General features: G+C 46.6%; 1 protein-coding gene across 2 annotated transcripts in view; it reads left to right on the plus strand.

Moving 5' to 3' along the window:
• Positions 1 to 11,423, plus strand: part of SH2D4A (SH2 domain containing 4A) — a 181,031-nt gene that overhangs the window by 28,177 nt on the left and 141,431 nt on the right. The gene's annotated exons all lie outside the window — the stretch shown is intronic.

The following is an 11,423-nucleotide window of genomic DNA, read 5'->3' on the forward strand; positions in this document are numbered from 1 at the left end:
GAGCATTTGCCAGCACTACTAACAAGGTTGTGAGTATATGTTTACTTCACTTTGTATTTGAACTGCGGGGCTGTTTTGTGCTGGTATGAACGCTGGTGGTTCCCCGTGGAGTGGTTCTTCTTTTCTGTTGTTATACGATATTTGTTGTGGGGAGAGTATATATATTAAAAAAAAAAAAAATTTTGGTTTTCTTCAGTGTGGCTTCGGTAATGGGCTACACTCGGTTTCGGGAGTAGGTGCCTTCCCACGCGGCAGAAGCGAGAGCTTCTCTTCTTGCCGGGGACACAGGAGCTGCAGTGTTTGTAGGTTCTGGGGCTGTCCCTTCTCGGAGTTGCCGCGGCCAGTTAGGGAGGCCATGTTTGGACGGCTCCCGGTGTTGACTTGGGGAGGTGCATGATTGCATGACTCCCAGTGTGCCCGCGGGGAGGTGAGCTCGGCTCTGGGGTGTTCTTCGGTCACCGGCCAGGACCCGTGTCTCTGCTGAACGCAAGAGGCTCCCGCTGGTTCTCAACTTCTGTTGAGACCGAGCAACTTTGTTTCTTTTCCTCCCCGAGGTGAATGTTCAAATTTGGGTGACGCCGGTGTGGGTGTCTGTTTCATTGAGGGCTCCGGGTCTGTTTGCAGCGCTGTTCTAGGAGCCGACATATTTTGGCGCGAAACTTCCCGCGCTTGAGTCTCCTACGTGAGCGGGCCTGCCGCAGCGTTCAGGGAGCTATTTTATATGGGTGCATTTATTAGCGTGTACCACGGCTTATCCCTTTCGGAGTGTGCTATGTCGGGCCTGTTAAGACAGCCTTACCCTTTGTGGCGGTACTCAAATTTGGGGTGTGTTTGTATATTTTCCCCTTACTTACCTTGGCAGATAGGCTGCTAGTTTTCTTGGGTCTGTTATGTCTCCGGGGACTTCAAGAGAACGATTCTGACATGTGGGGTCGCCTGCGCTTCGTTTTTTCTATGTCATGGATTGTCAGTGGGCACTGGGCAGTGCCCAGAGAGTTCCCGTTTTTCCTACAGCTAGTTCATTGTCTCTGTCCGGGTCCATACAGGGTGGATCTATGTAGGTTGGAGGTTTCTTTGCTGTTTCTTCTGGTGTGTAGCGTGCATGTGTCTGGTAGTGCTATTACCCTACTTCTTTAACATTTTTTAGCTGGTTTCCCAGTGAGGGGACTCTCTTGGGGCCTGTTACCTCTTCACTTATTCTGGTGGGTATGGGTGTCTCCGAGGTCGGCAGGTCCTTGAGGCTTATGTTGTGCAGGTCGCCTTCTGCTGCTGACGCGTACTAGGCAGTCCTCCTATCTTGCAGACTGGTCTCGGAGGTTGCTGCGGACTAGGGGCGAGTTTTCTCTTCTTCCGCATGATTGCGGTGCAAAACACTATATGCCTGTTGACGTCGTCCCTGAGGCTCTCTCTTAGCTTGGGAGCATTGTCTGCTATACATCAGGGTGCAGATCGTTTTCTATTTAGAGGCGAATGCTCCTTATGGATTCCGCCTAGGGTGTCTTGTATTCCAGTGGCAGGCATGAAGTTGAGACTATTTGCGGGCTTTCGCCAGGCCCCTTTTTTACTTCGCCTGCTGGTGTCTGGTTGGGGAGAGTTTCTTGTCTGTCCTTTCAGCTCTCGAACAGCCCATTTCTGATTTTCCTGTGCTTCACTTTGAAGGGGTTTTGACTTCCTCTTATTTCGCTTTAGGCGTCCTCGTGGAGGGGGGATTCTATGTTGTCGGGTCAAAGGATTTGGCCATTCCTCAGGAGGTTTGCAACTTTGAATCCTCTAATTCCTTTTTAGATTCTTTCTTGGGATCACGAGGTTTTGGGCTTCCATCGATTATGTTAGTACGAGAACCCCTTTTGCGGGTAACGGGCACTTGGGGCCATAGTTTTAGTTCTTCCGGAGCTCACAGAAATTGTTCTGTTTAATTCATGCTGCCCGGGGAGATGTAGTTGATCAACTTGGGACTTGGTTCTCATACTGGTCAATAGGTTTTTGTATTTTTTTCAGAGTTAGACATTTCCGCCCTGAAACGATGAGTTCATTTCCTATTCCTGGTGGCCACAGCATCAGCAATGTCTCCGCTTATATGTTCTTGGGCAGCTCTCTCTGTTTTGGCGCATGCCGTTTATCCTAGCCGCGACTCCAAGAACTCTTTATGGGTTGCGGCCCTTAGGGGTGGCTTTTTGGCAATCAGGGGGTATTCAGGGGTTTGTTTCTTGGACGTCTGCTTCTTGGGCCATCTTGCCGCCCACTCAATTGGGCAGACGCCATCGGATGATTTCCTTTCTTCGTTTTATTCCAAAGATCTCTCTTACCTCTGCCACTTGTTGGAATGTCTGGCTGTGTTGTTAGCCAAGTGGGGGCACAGTGTGTTTCTTCACAGATACTAGGGGGAGACAGGTTACTGTCTCAGGTTCCCCTTCTTGTTTAGTCACCTGGATCTATGTTCTGCATTTCTATATAGGTGCTGGAATCTATAGTGGTGTCTCTGCTGTCCCCTTAGAATCGCCTTTGCATGGGCCTGCTGCTGCAGCCACTTTGGTTATGATGGTTTCCGGTATCTCCATCGTCTAGTGGTGGTATTTACTAGGCTCCTCACACTTCGCTTTGCGTAGTTTGGGGGCTCAGCGAGATAGGTGTTTTCCATGTCCTGTTATGGTCTTTGCTGGTTTGTTATCCAGTAGTCCAACGTACCAAGCTGTCGGGTTCGGAGGCTCAGTTCTTTCTGTCCTCAGCTCCAGGGATCTGGTCTTAGGGGGCGCCTTAGTACTTGTTCTTTTTCTTCTCTGGGGCATGGTCAGGCGGTGTCGGGAGCTTCGGACCACTCTTCAGGAATGTTACTACCGGTCCTTTCAGTCGGTGTGCTGATGGGGGTATTGCTCTACTGCCGGGGCAGTTTGTGCTATGCTCAGTTGGTGGGTAAGGTTGTGGTTCTACTTCAATGGGTGGACCCTCACCTTCCTCTTCTGTTGACAGATCATTTTATGGGGCAGGTAAGGAGTTTGGATAGACTTCTCTCCATGACATCTGAGCATGGCCCTTTTCTTGTATGTAACAATGTCCAGCGCTGTGTACGCTCTAGCACGTGTGCATGTTGGTCATGGTGAAATCTTCTACTTCCTGGAATTGAACATTTTAGCTCAGGCGTTCCGGATCTTTTTCTGGAAGTGAGATCTCCTGGATCTAGTCCTCTTGGCCTCGTCTCGATATTCTACGCTTCCTGGCTTCATCGGCAGGCACAGGGAGTGGGAGTCAGAGGGGGTAGCAGTGTGATTTCTTTCTCGCCTCTGATTTCTCTTTTTTCAATGTTTTCCCCTGGCGGTTGATGGCTTGGATTTGTCATCTCCAGCTCGCTTTCAGGGCACAGTATTTGTAGACTCTCTGGTTTGGCTGCGCCATCCTTGCTATGCGGATCTGATGAGTCTTGCGACAGCCGGACTGTTGAGTTTTCTGGTATCTCCAGGTTTGCTCAATTAGAGTCCGATCAACTTGGGTATTCGTACTACTTTGGTATTACGGCCTAGCTTTTGAAATGTCATGGCTGACATGTAAAGGTTATGCGAAGCAGGTTGTTTTTTTCTCTTATCCAGGTGATGCAGATCTGTGGCTTCTGCTTCCTTTTGGAGGTTTTTTTTTCCTGTCATGGGTACTTCTCCACATTTGCACCCTTCCAGAGTTCTTTTTTGGCACGAGTGGATTGCCAAGGGCATAGCGTTCAATACCCTTCCGCTTCCTGTGCCATTCTTAGCTGGTTACAAGGGCTAGGTATATTGCTCTTCGCTTACTGCTCAGCCTCATGTGGTACTGCTCCCGAACGGAGTACAGTATATTCGTTAAACTCTGGGAAAGCCCTGTCCGGGGTGCAGTCTTAGGGTACTTCTCAGTTTACCGAAGGCTTCTTTCATCCTTGTCTTTTGAGACTCTAAAGGGCTGTGCTGTTGAGCACGGGGTTTCTTGTGGCCTTGGCTGCAGCTCGGCGATTTTCGGAGTTGTGGGCCTTGTTCGACAGGGATTCCTATTTCTGATTTACATAATCTAGAGTGTCAGTTCTGATGGTACCACACTTTCTTTCCAAGGAGATGTCATACTTTCTTTTGTGACACTCACTTTTCCTTCCTTCTTCCTGGAAGGAGAAATGGGGAGCTGTGCTTTTATTCACTGCAGTCCAGAAATGTATGGAGTCAAAAAGTGGGCTTCCCATCTGGAGGTCCAGTGAGGAGTTTGGTCCTCAACCCAAGATGGCAAAGAAGGAAGTGGAGGATAAGGGAAAGGCAGGGAGTGAAGCAGATGTTTGTGTCAAAATCTGAGCTTAATACCTGGGGACACAGCATGCAAGAAGTAAGGAGCAAAGATCCAAAGAGAATCCCTCCTTTTGGAGAAAAGGAAGAAGTGAATCTGGTGAATGTGCTACATCTTGGGAGCAAAAGAGACACAGAGCAACTGTCTTGAGTCCCCCCATGTGGATGATCTAGTGCAGGGGTAGGCAATTCCAGTCCTTGAGAGCCCGAGCCAGGTCAGGTTTTCAGGATATCCACAATGAATATGTACGAGATGGATTTGCATGCACTGCCTTCTTGAGATGCAAATCTATCTCATGCATATTTATTGTGGATATCCTGAAAACCTGTCCTGGCTCTGGCTCTCGAGGACTGAAATTTCCTACCCCTGCAAGGGAGAAGGTAGGACCCAAGTTGAGAGTACATATGCTAACCTTGACCCAGAGGGATCTTGGGGAATCTGGATTATAATGAAAAAAATCCCTAAAGGAGAGGCTGAATATAATTTGTTTGTGTGTGGAGTGAGGGAACAAAAGTAAAAAGAGGCAACTAAGACTTCTTTTTAAAGCTGTATGAATATTACTGGTACTGAAAGACTGAGTAGGAGTAGAGTTTGGGGCTTCATTGAGTACCAGGTACTTGAGGGGAACATAGAGACCAAGGAAGAAGAGAGCAGGAGGAATCCTATATAAACAAAGAGATGAAATGTAGTGGAAGTGTAATTGTAACAGTGAGCAAATTTGAAACATTACACTATGTAACAATTTTTGTTCCGGGACAGTAAGGACCAAATTCTATAAACAGCATCCTGATTGTAGGCGGCCAACTTTCTAAAACAAAACCTCTCGAGGCAGGCCGCCTACATTGAGGCACCTCCAGGAGCCTAGGGAGGCGCGCAAGCCCACTTAAGCTCGCCTAAGGCTAGGCGTGGGTGTACCTTGGCCCGTAAGTAGCCTTAGGTGGACCTAGACATCTGTACGCACCTCCCTCCTGGCACTGGAGGTCCCCTGAAACACCTCTTCCTTTGAATCCCCCATACCTTTTTAGAGAAGTTAAAGGGACATTTTGCACCGAGAGGCTCAGCTCTGTTGGTGCCGCCAACAATAAGGACAACATCCAACTCCCGATTCTTGCTCTCAGTTGATAGCAGCCTAATATGCCTTACAAGAATTGCTTTACGACCGGACTAAGAAATCTTTGGTCTTTTATAAGTACCAATTTCATCGTTTTGGGAACCAGAGGGGCAGATATTTGGCTTGGGCGGCGCACTCTTCTAAGGGGCAGTCTCAGATATTGCAAATGTGTGCTCGGGATGGTAGGCTGGTCCTGACCGATGACAAAATTAATGCGTTTTTTGCCGATTACTACAAAACCCTTTATGCCTCTCCAGAGGACTTGTTGGACAATTCTGTGTACTTGGATAGTCATGAATTGCCTACTTTGCCTGATCACAAATGAGTGGCTACAACGATGGTGCTGGGAAATGAACTTCGGATTCCTGAATCACGGGGAGGCACTACAGGGACTCCAGGGATCAGACGGACTCCACCTGACCAACAGAGGTAAGAACGTCTTCGGACACCGAGTAGCCCGCCTGCTTCGAAGGGCTTTAAACTAGGTAAGTTGGGGGAGGGTACCCATTTATATACCGGAGCAGTAAGTAACAATCCTGATAAGGTGAACCAAAACTCCACTTCTAAGTCAGAGGTAAGTACCCTTGCTGCAAAAGATTCGCTAGGAGACACTCTAATTCAGATGGGTAACTCTCTAAAGGAGTTTAGACACAAAGAGTGGAGAGCTATGTATGTAAATGCACACAGCCTAGGGAATAAATTTCTAGAACTAGAAACAGAAATAGTAAATGCAGACCTAGACATGGTAGCAATATCCGAAACATGGTTCACTGACTCTCATGGGTGGGATATAACTATACCAGGATATAACCTGCTTCGCCAAGATAGAGAGGGTAAGTTGGGAGGTGGGGTAGCACTTTACATCAAAGAGAACATCAAGACAACTAGGATCACAGATGTCAAGTACACTGGGGAATCCGTCTGGGTAAACCTGGCCAGAGGCGGAGAGAAATGCCTATACCTCGGTGTGGTATACAGACCTCCAAGACAATCGGAGGACAAAGACACAGAATTAATTGAAGACATTGAGAATATCACCTTACGGGGGGACGTTGTCCTGTTAGGGGACTTCAACATGCCTGATGTAGACTGGAACACATTCTCAGCAACAACTTGTAGTAGCAAGAGGATATTAACATCCATGAAGGGAGTACAGCTCAAACAAATGGTACTAGAGCCCACTAGGGCCCAGGCCATCCTGGACCTGATACTTACGAACGGGGAAAGCGTCACGGAAGTCTCGGTGGGAGAAACGCTGGCAACCAGTGACCATAACATGGTATGGTTCAACCTTAGAAAGGGCTTCCCTAGATCACAAACAAAAACGAAGGTACTCAATTTCCGGGGCACTGACTTCGCAAGCATGGGCGATTTCGTCCATCAGACGCTACAGGCTCAAGAAACAACTTACGAAGTGGAAGCTATGTGGTCAACACTGAAAAGGACACTACACGAAGCAACTATCCGCTACATAAAATCGGTAAATAAACAACAAAGAAAGAAGAAACCCCGTTGGTTCACTGATGAGGTCTCACACCTAGTCAAGGACAAGAAAAGAGCATTTCTTTCATACAAACGCACCGGGGAGAAAGAAGCTAACATTGAATACAAAACAAGGTCTGCAGCGGTCAAAACAGCAGTCAGGGAGGCCAAACTTCGAGTGGAAGAAACTCTAGCAAAGAACATTAAGAAAGGGGACAAATCCTTCTTCAGGTATATTAGTGACAGGCAGAAGAACACAAACGGGATAGTACGTCTTAGAACAGCAGATGGGATTTATGTGGAAACAGATTCCGAAAAAGCCAAACTACTGAACGATTACTTCTGCTCAGTCTTTACCTGCGAGGCACCTGGACACGGGCCACAGCTGGAAGCAAAGCCAAGCAAGGAAGACCCATTTCAGAATTTTGGGTTCTCACCAGCTGATGTTTACAGCGAACTGTCAAGACTCAAGGTGAGCAAAGCCATGGGACCAGACAAATTGCACCCACGAGTACTCAGGGAGCTGTGCGATGTCCTGGCGGAACCATTAACCATGCTCTTCAATCTCTCCCTAAGTACAGGGAGAGTCCCCCTGGACTGGAAAACAGCTAACGTCGTTCCTCTGCACAAAAAGGGTTGCAGAGCGGAGGCTGCAAATTACAGACCAGTGAGTCTCACATCAATAGTGTGTAAACTCATGGAAACATTACTTAAATGTAAATTAGACACGATTTTGGATGAGGGGAATCTAAGGGATCCTAGTCAACATGGATTCACTAGGGGTAGGTCATGCCAATCCAATCTTATCGGCTTCTTTGATTGGGTAACAGGAAAGCTGGACTCGGGAGAGTCTCTGGACATAGTGTACTTAGATTTCAGTAAAGCTTTCGACAGCGTCCCACACCGTAGACTATTAAACAAGATGAAATCTATGGGGTTAGGTGAGACACTAATTGCATGGGTCAAAGATTGGCTGAGTGGAAGACGTCAGAGGGTGGTGGTCAACGGCACCCTCTCTGAGACATCGGAGGTGACCAGCGGAGTGCCACAAGGCTAGGTCCTGGGTCCACTCCTTTTTAACATATTCATAAGAGACTTGACCCAAGGGCTTCAGGGTAAAGTAACTCTATTCGCTGATGACGCCAAACTATGTAATATAGTAAGTGAAAGCAATCTGCAGGATAGTATGACGCAGGATCTGCTTACGTTGGAAAACTGGTCCTCGACATGGCAGCTGGGCTTCAACGCTAAGAAATGTAAGGTTATGCATCTCGGTAGCAGAAATCCATGCAATCCTTACACCTTAAATGGAGAAACACTAGCTAGGACTTCAGAAGAAAGAGACTTGGGAGTAATCATCAGTGCAGACATGAAGGCCGCCAAACAAGTAGAGAAGGCCTCATCCAAAGCAAGGCAACTTATGGGATGTATCAATAGAAGCTTCGTTAGCCGCAAATCTGAAGTCATAATGCCACTGTACAGAACCATGGTGAGACCTCATCTGGAGTACTGTGTGCAATTCTGGAGGCCACATTACCGTAAAGACGTGCTTAGAGTTGAGTCGGTTCAGCGGATGGCCACTAGGATGATCTCGGGGCTCAAGGGTCTCTCGTACAAAGAAAGACTAAACAAATTGCAGCTCTACACTCTAGAGGAGCGCAGGGAGAGGGGGGACATGATTGAGACATTTAAATACATCACGGGACGTGTCGAGGTGGAAGAAGACATCTTCTTTCTCAGGGGACCCTCGGTCACAAGGGGGCATCCATTCAAACTCAGAGGAGGGAAATTCGACAGTGACATAAGGAAGTATTTCTTCACAGAAAGGGTTGTAGATCACTGGAACAAGCTTCCAGAGCAGGTGATCAAGGCCACCAGCGTTATTGACTTTAAGAATAAATGGGATGCACTAGTAGGATCCTTACAAGGGTCGAGTTAAGGAACTAGGTCATTAGTACTCAAACTTAATGGGGTGGGTCAGTAGAGTGGGCAGACTTGATGGGCTATAGCCCTTTTCTGCCGTCATCTTTCTATGTTTCTATGTTTCTATGTTTCCCTTCAGGTACCCGTTACCGCCGATGAGATCGCGTTTGCCATATAGGAGGGCCCCTTGTTGAAAGCGCCAAGCACTGATGAATTTTATAAGTGATTGCGGGAGTCTGTGTCCCCGATTTTTGGCTGCTACCTTTAATGACTTTGTTCACCAAGGTCATCTGCCTGACTCCCTCACTACTGCGTGCATTGTGGTCCTGTTGAAACCCAATAAAGATCCTACACATTCTTCTTATCACCCTATTTCCCTTTTAAATGTGGAGGCAAAACTCTTTGCTAAGATCTTGGCCAACAGACTGGCACGGTGCTTGCTTTCTCTGGTAACCTCTCCACAGGTGGGCTTTGTGCGAGGTCGCCCTAGTGCTCGCAGTCTCAGGTCTATTCTTGCTACTATGGAATTTGTGGAACGCCTTCATATTCCATCTCTGCTGATTAGCTTCGACAGTGAAAAGGCATTCGACCGGGTGTCCTGGTCATTTCTCTTTGCGGTGCTCAATCGCTATGGCTTGAGCGGCTTTTTTTGAGCTACCGTTCAGACTTTGTATACTTTACCCAAAGATATGGTGTGGGCTAATGGGCATTCTTCTTCTTTTGACATTTTTTGGGGCACTCTCCAAGGCTGTTTCCTCTTGCTGCTGCTATTTGCGTTGACTGTAGACCCTTTACTTAGAGACATCCTTGATAATTCAGCTATTCAGGGTATACGAGTGGAAGTGCAGGAGTTTAAGATTTTGGCCTATGCGGATGAACTTCTGGTCCAGCTTTCCAGCCCAGTTACGTCCTTGCCCAATTTGATGGAGACTTTTCAGGAATATGGGGACTACTTTGTCTTTAGGGTAAACCTTGAAGTCTTTAGCACTCCCTACATCCCCGCAGCTGCGGGAGACCTGGCCGGGTCCTTTTCCTCTGCAGTGGACCTCCTCATCCTTTTGCTATCTTGGTGTTTTTCTTACTGGCTCCACCTCTACTTTATATCATATAAATGTGGACCGACTGTTTCAGATAATGAAGGATTGTCTAACGCGGTAGTCTTCCCTTCCTTTATCTTTATATGGGAGAGTTCAAGTTCAAGTTTATTTAATAAATCGCCTATATAAAACATTCTAAGCGATGAACAATTTAAAAACAGCTTATGGGGGAACAGACAATCTTAAAACAATTTTAAAACAGCAATTTAGAAAACAAATATTATTGAAACACATGTAAAAAATCTGGAAATTTATAGGTTTCTTTATACATGTGGTTTAGTGACAAACAAGATATAAAAGGGGAAAGGGAAAGAAAGTTACAATTATCTCAGTCTAGAAAAACATAAAAAGGGTAAAAACACAAGGAAGGGGGGAGAAAGAAAAAAAAATTAATTTATAAAAGTGAACATAGGCTTGAATGATTAGTTAGTAAAAGCATCATTAAATAAAAATGTTTTTAAAAGTTTTTTAAAAGAGATGAGATCTTTTTCTTTTCTGATAAAGAGTGACAGAGTGTTCCAAGTTTGAGGAGCTAAAACAGAAAACATTTCATTTCTCCTTGTACCCACTATTTTTAAAGACGGAACCGATAGTAGATCTGTATGACTTTGTTCCCCAAATGGTTGTATACGCTACAGCTTTTGCCGCTCTGGCTTCTGAAAAAGGATATTCGCTGTCTCAATTCTTTACTTTCTCGGTTTTGTTGGAAAGGGAAGAAGCCACGGTTGGTCTTGCGGTATATGGTGTTGACCTGGGGATGGGGTGACCTTGGGTTACCAGACTTTCGTTGTTATAATTTAGCCTGCTTAATATGTTACTTGGGAGATTAGTTTTCTGACAGACAGGACTTTACCCCTAAACAATTGGAATTGGCCTTGTTTATTCCCTGGCATATTCTTTCAATTATTCAGGTGTCTCGGCTGCATCTCCCGGCTTTCCTAAAACGTAGTTTACTTTTGGACTCCTTGAGACGGATTTGGTCGGTTTTGATAACTGCTTGGCATGGGAACCCTAGGATTACTAGATTTCTGCCTCTTTCTGTTAATTTGCACTTTCTGTCAGGGTCTGATAGTGCTAGTTTTCAGTGTATGCACTCTGACTTTGCTTATGCATGTCTTGCGTGAGGATGGCTCCCTGCAGTCGTGGGTGGATATCCAGCATGATGGTCAGCTGGGTACCGGTGATTTTCTGGCATTTTACCAATTGCAGCATTACATAAGCACTCTAGATCCTATGGGTCTTGCTTTTTATATTGATGCTAGGATCGGGGGCCGTATGGCACCTTACTTGGCTGATGGGTTTACAATTTAAAGTAGCCCGAGAGCCTGTCTCGAAGGGCGAAAGCTAACACGGGGCTGGGAGCCCTAGGTGCCCATGGGTAGGCTAGTTAGGGGAAGAGAAATAGGAAGGCAGAGCCATAGGGGAAGTCGGGTCGCGTTAAGATAGGAGCGCGATTGGTGGTTGCTAAGGGGCGTGGCTGGAGGAAACTTTTAAAAGCCGGGACCTTGGAGGACTTCTTT

This window comes from Geotrypetes seraphini, chromosome 1 (assembly GCF_902459505.1).
Source record: "Geotrypetes seraphini chromosome 1, aGeoSer1.1, whole genome shotgun sequence".
Taxonomy (NCBI): Eukaryota; Metazoa; Chordata; class Amphibia; order Gymnophiona; family Dermophiidae; genus Geotrypetes; species Geotrypetes seraphini.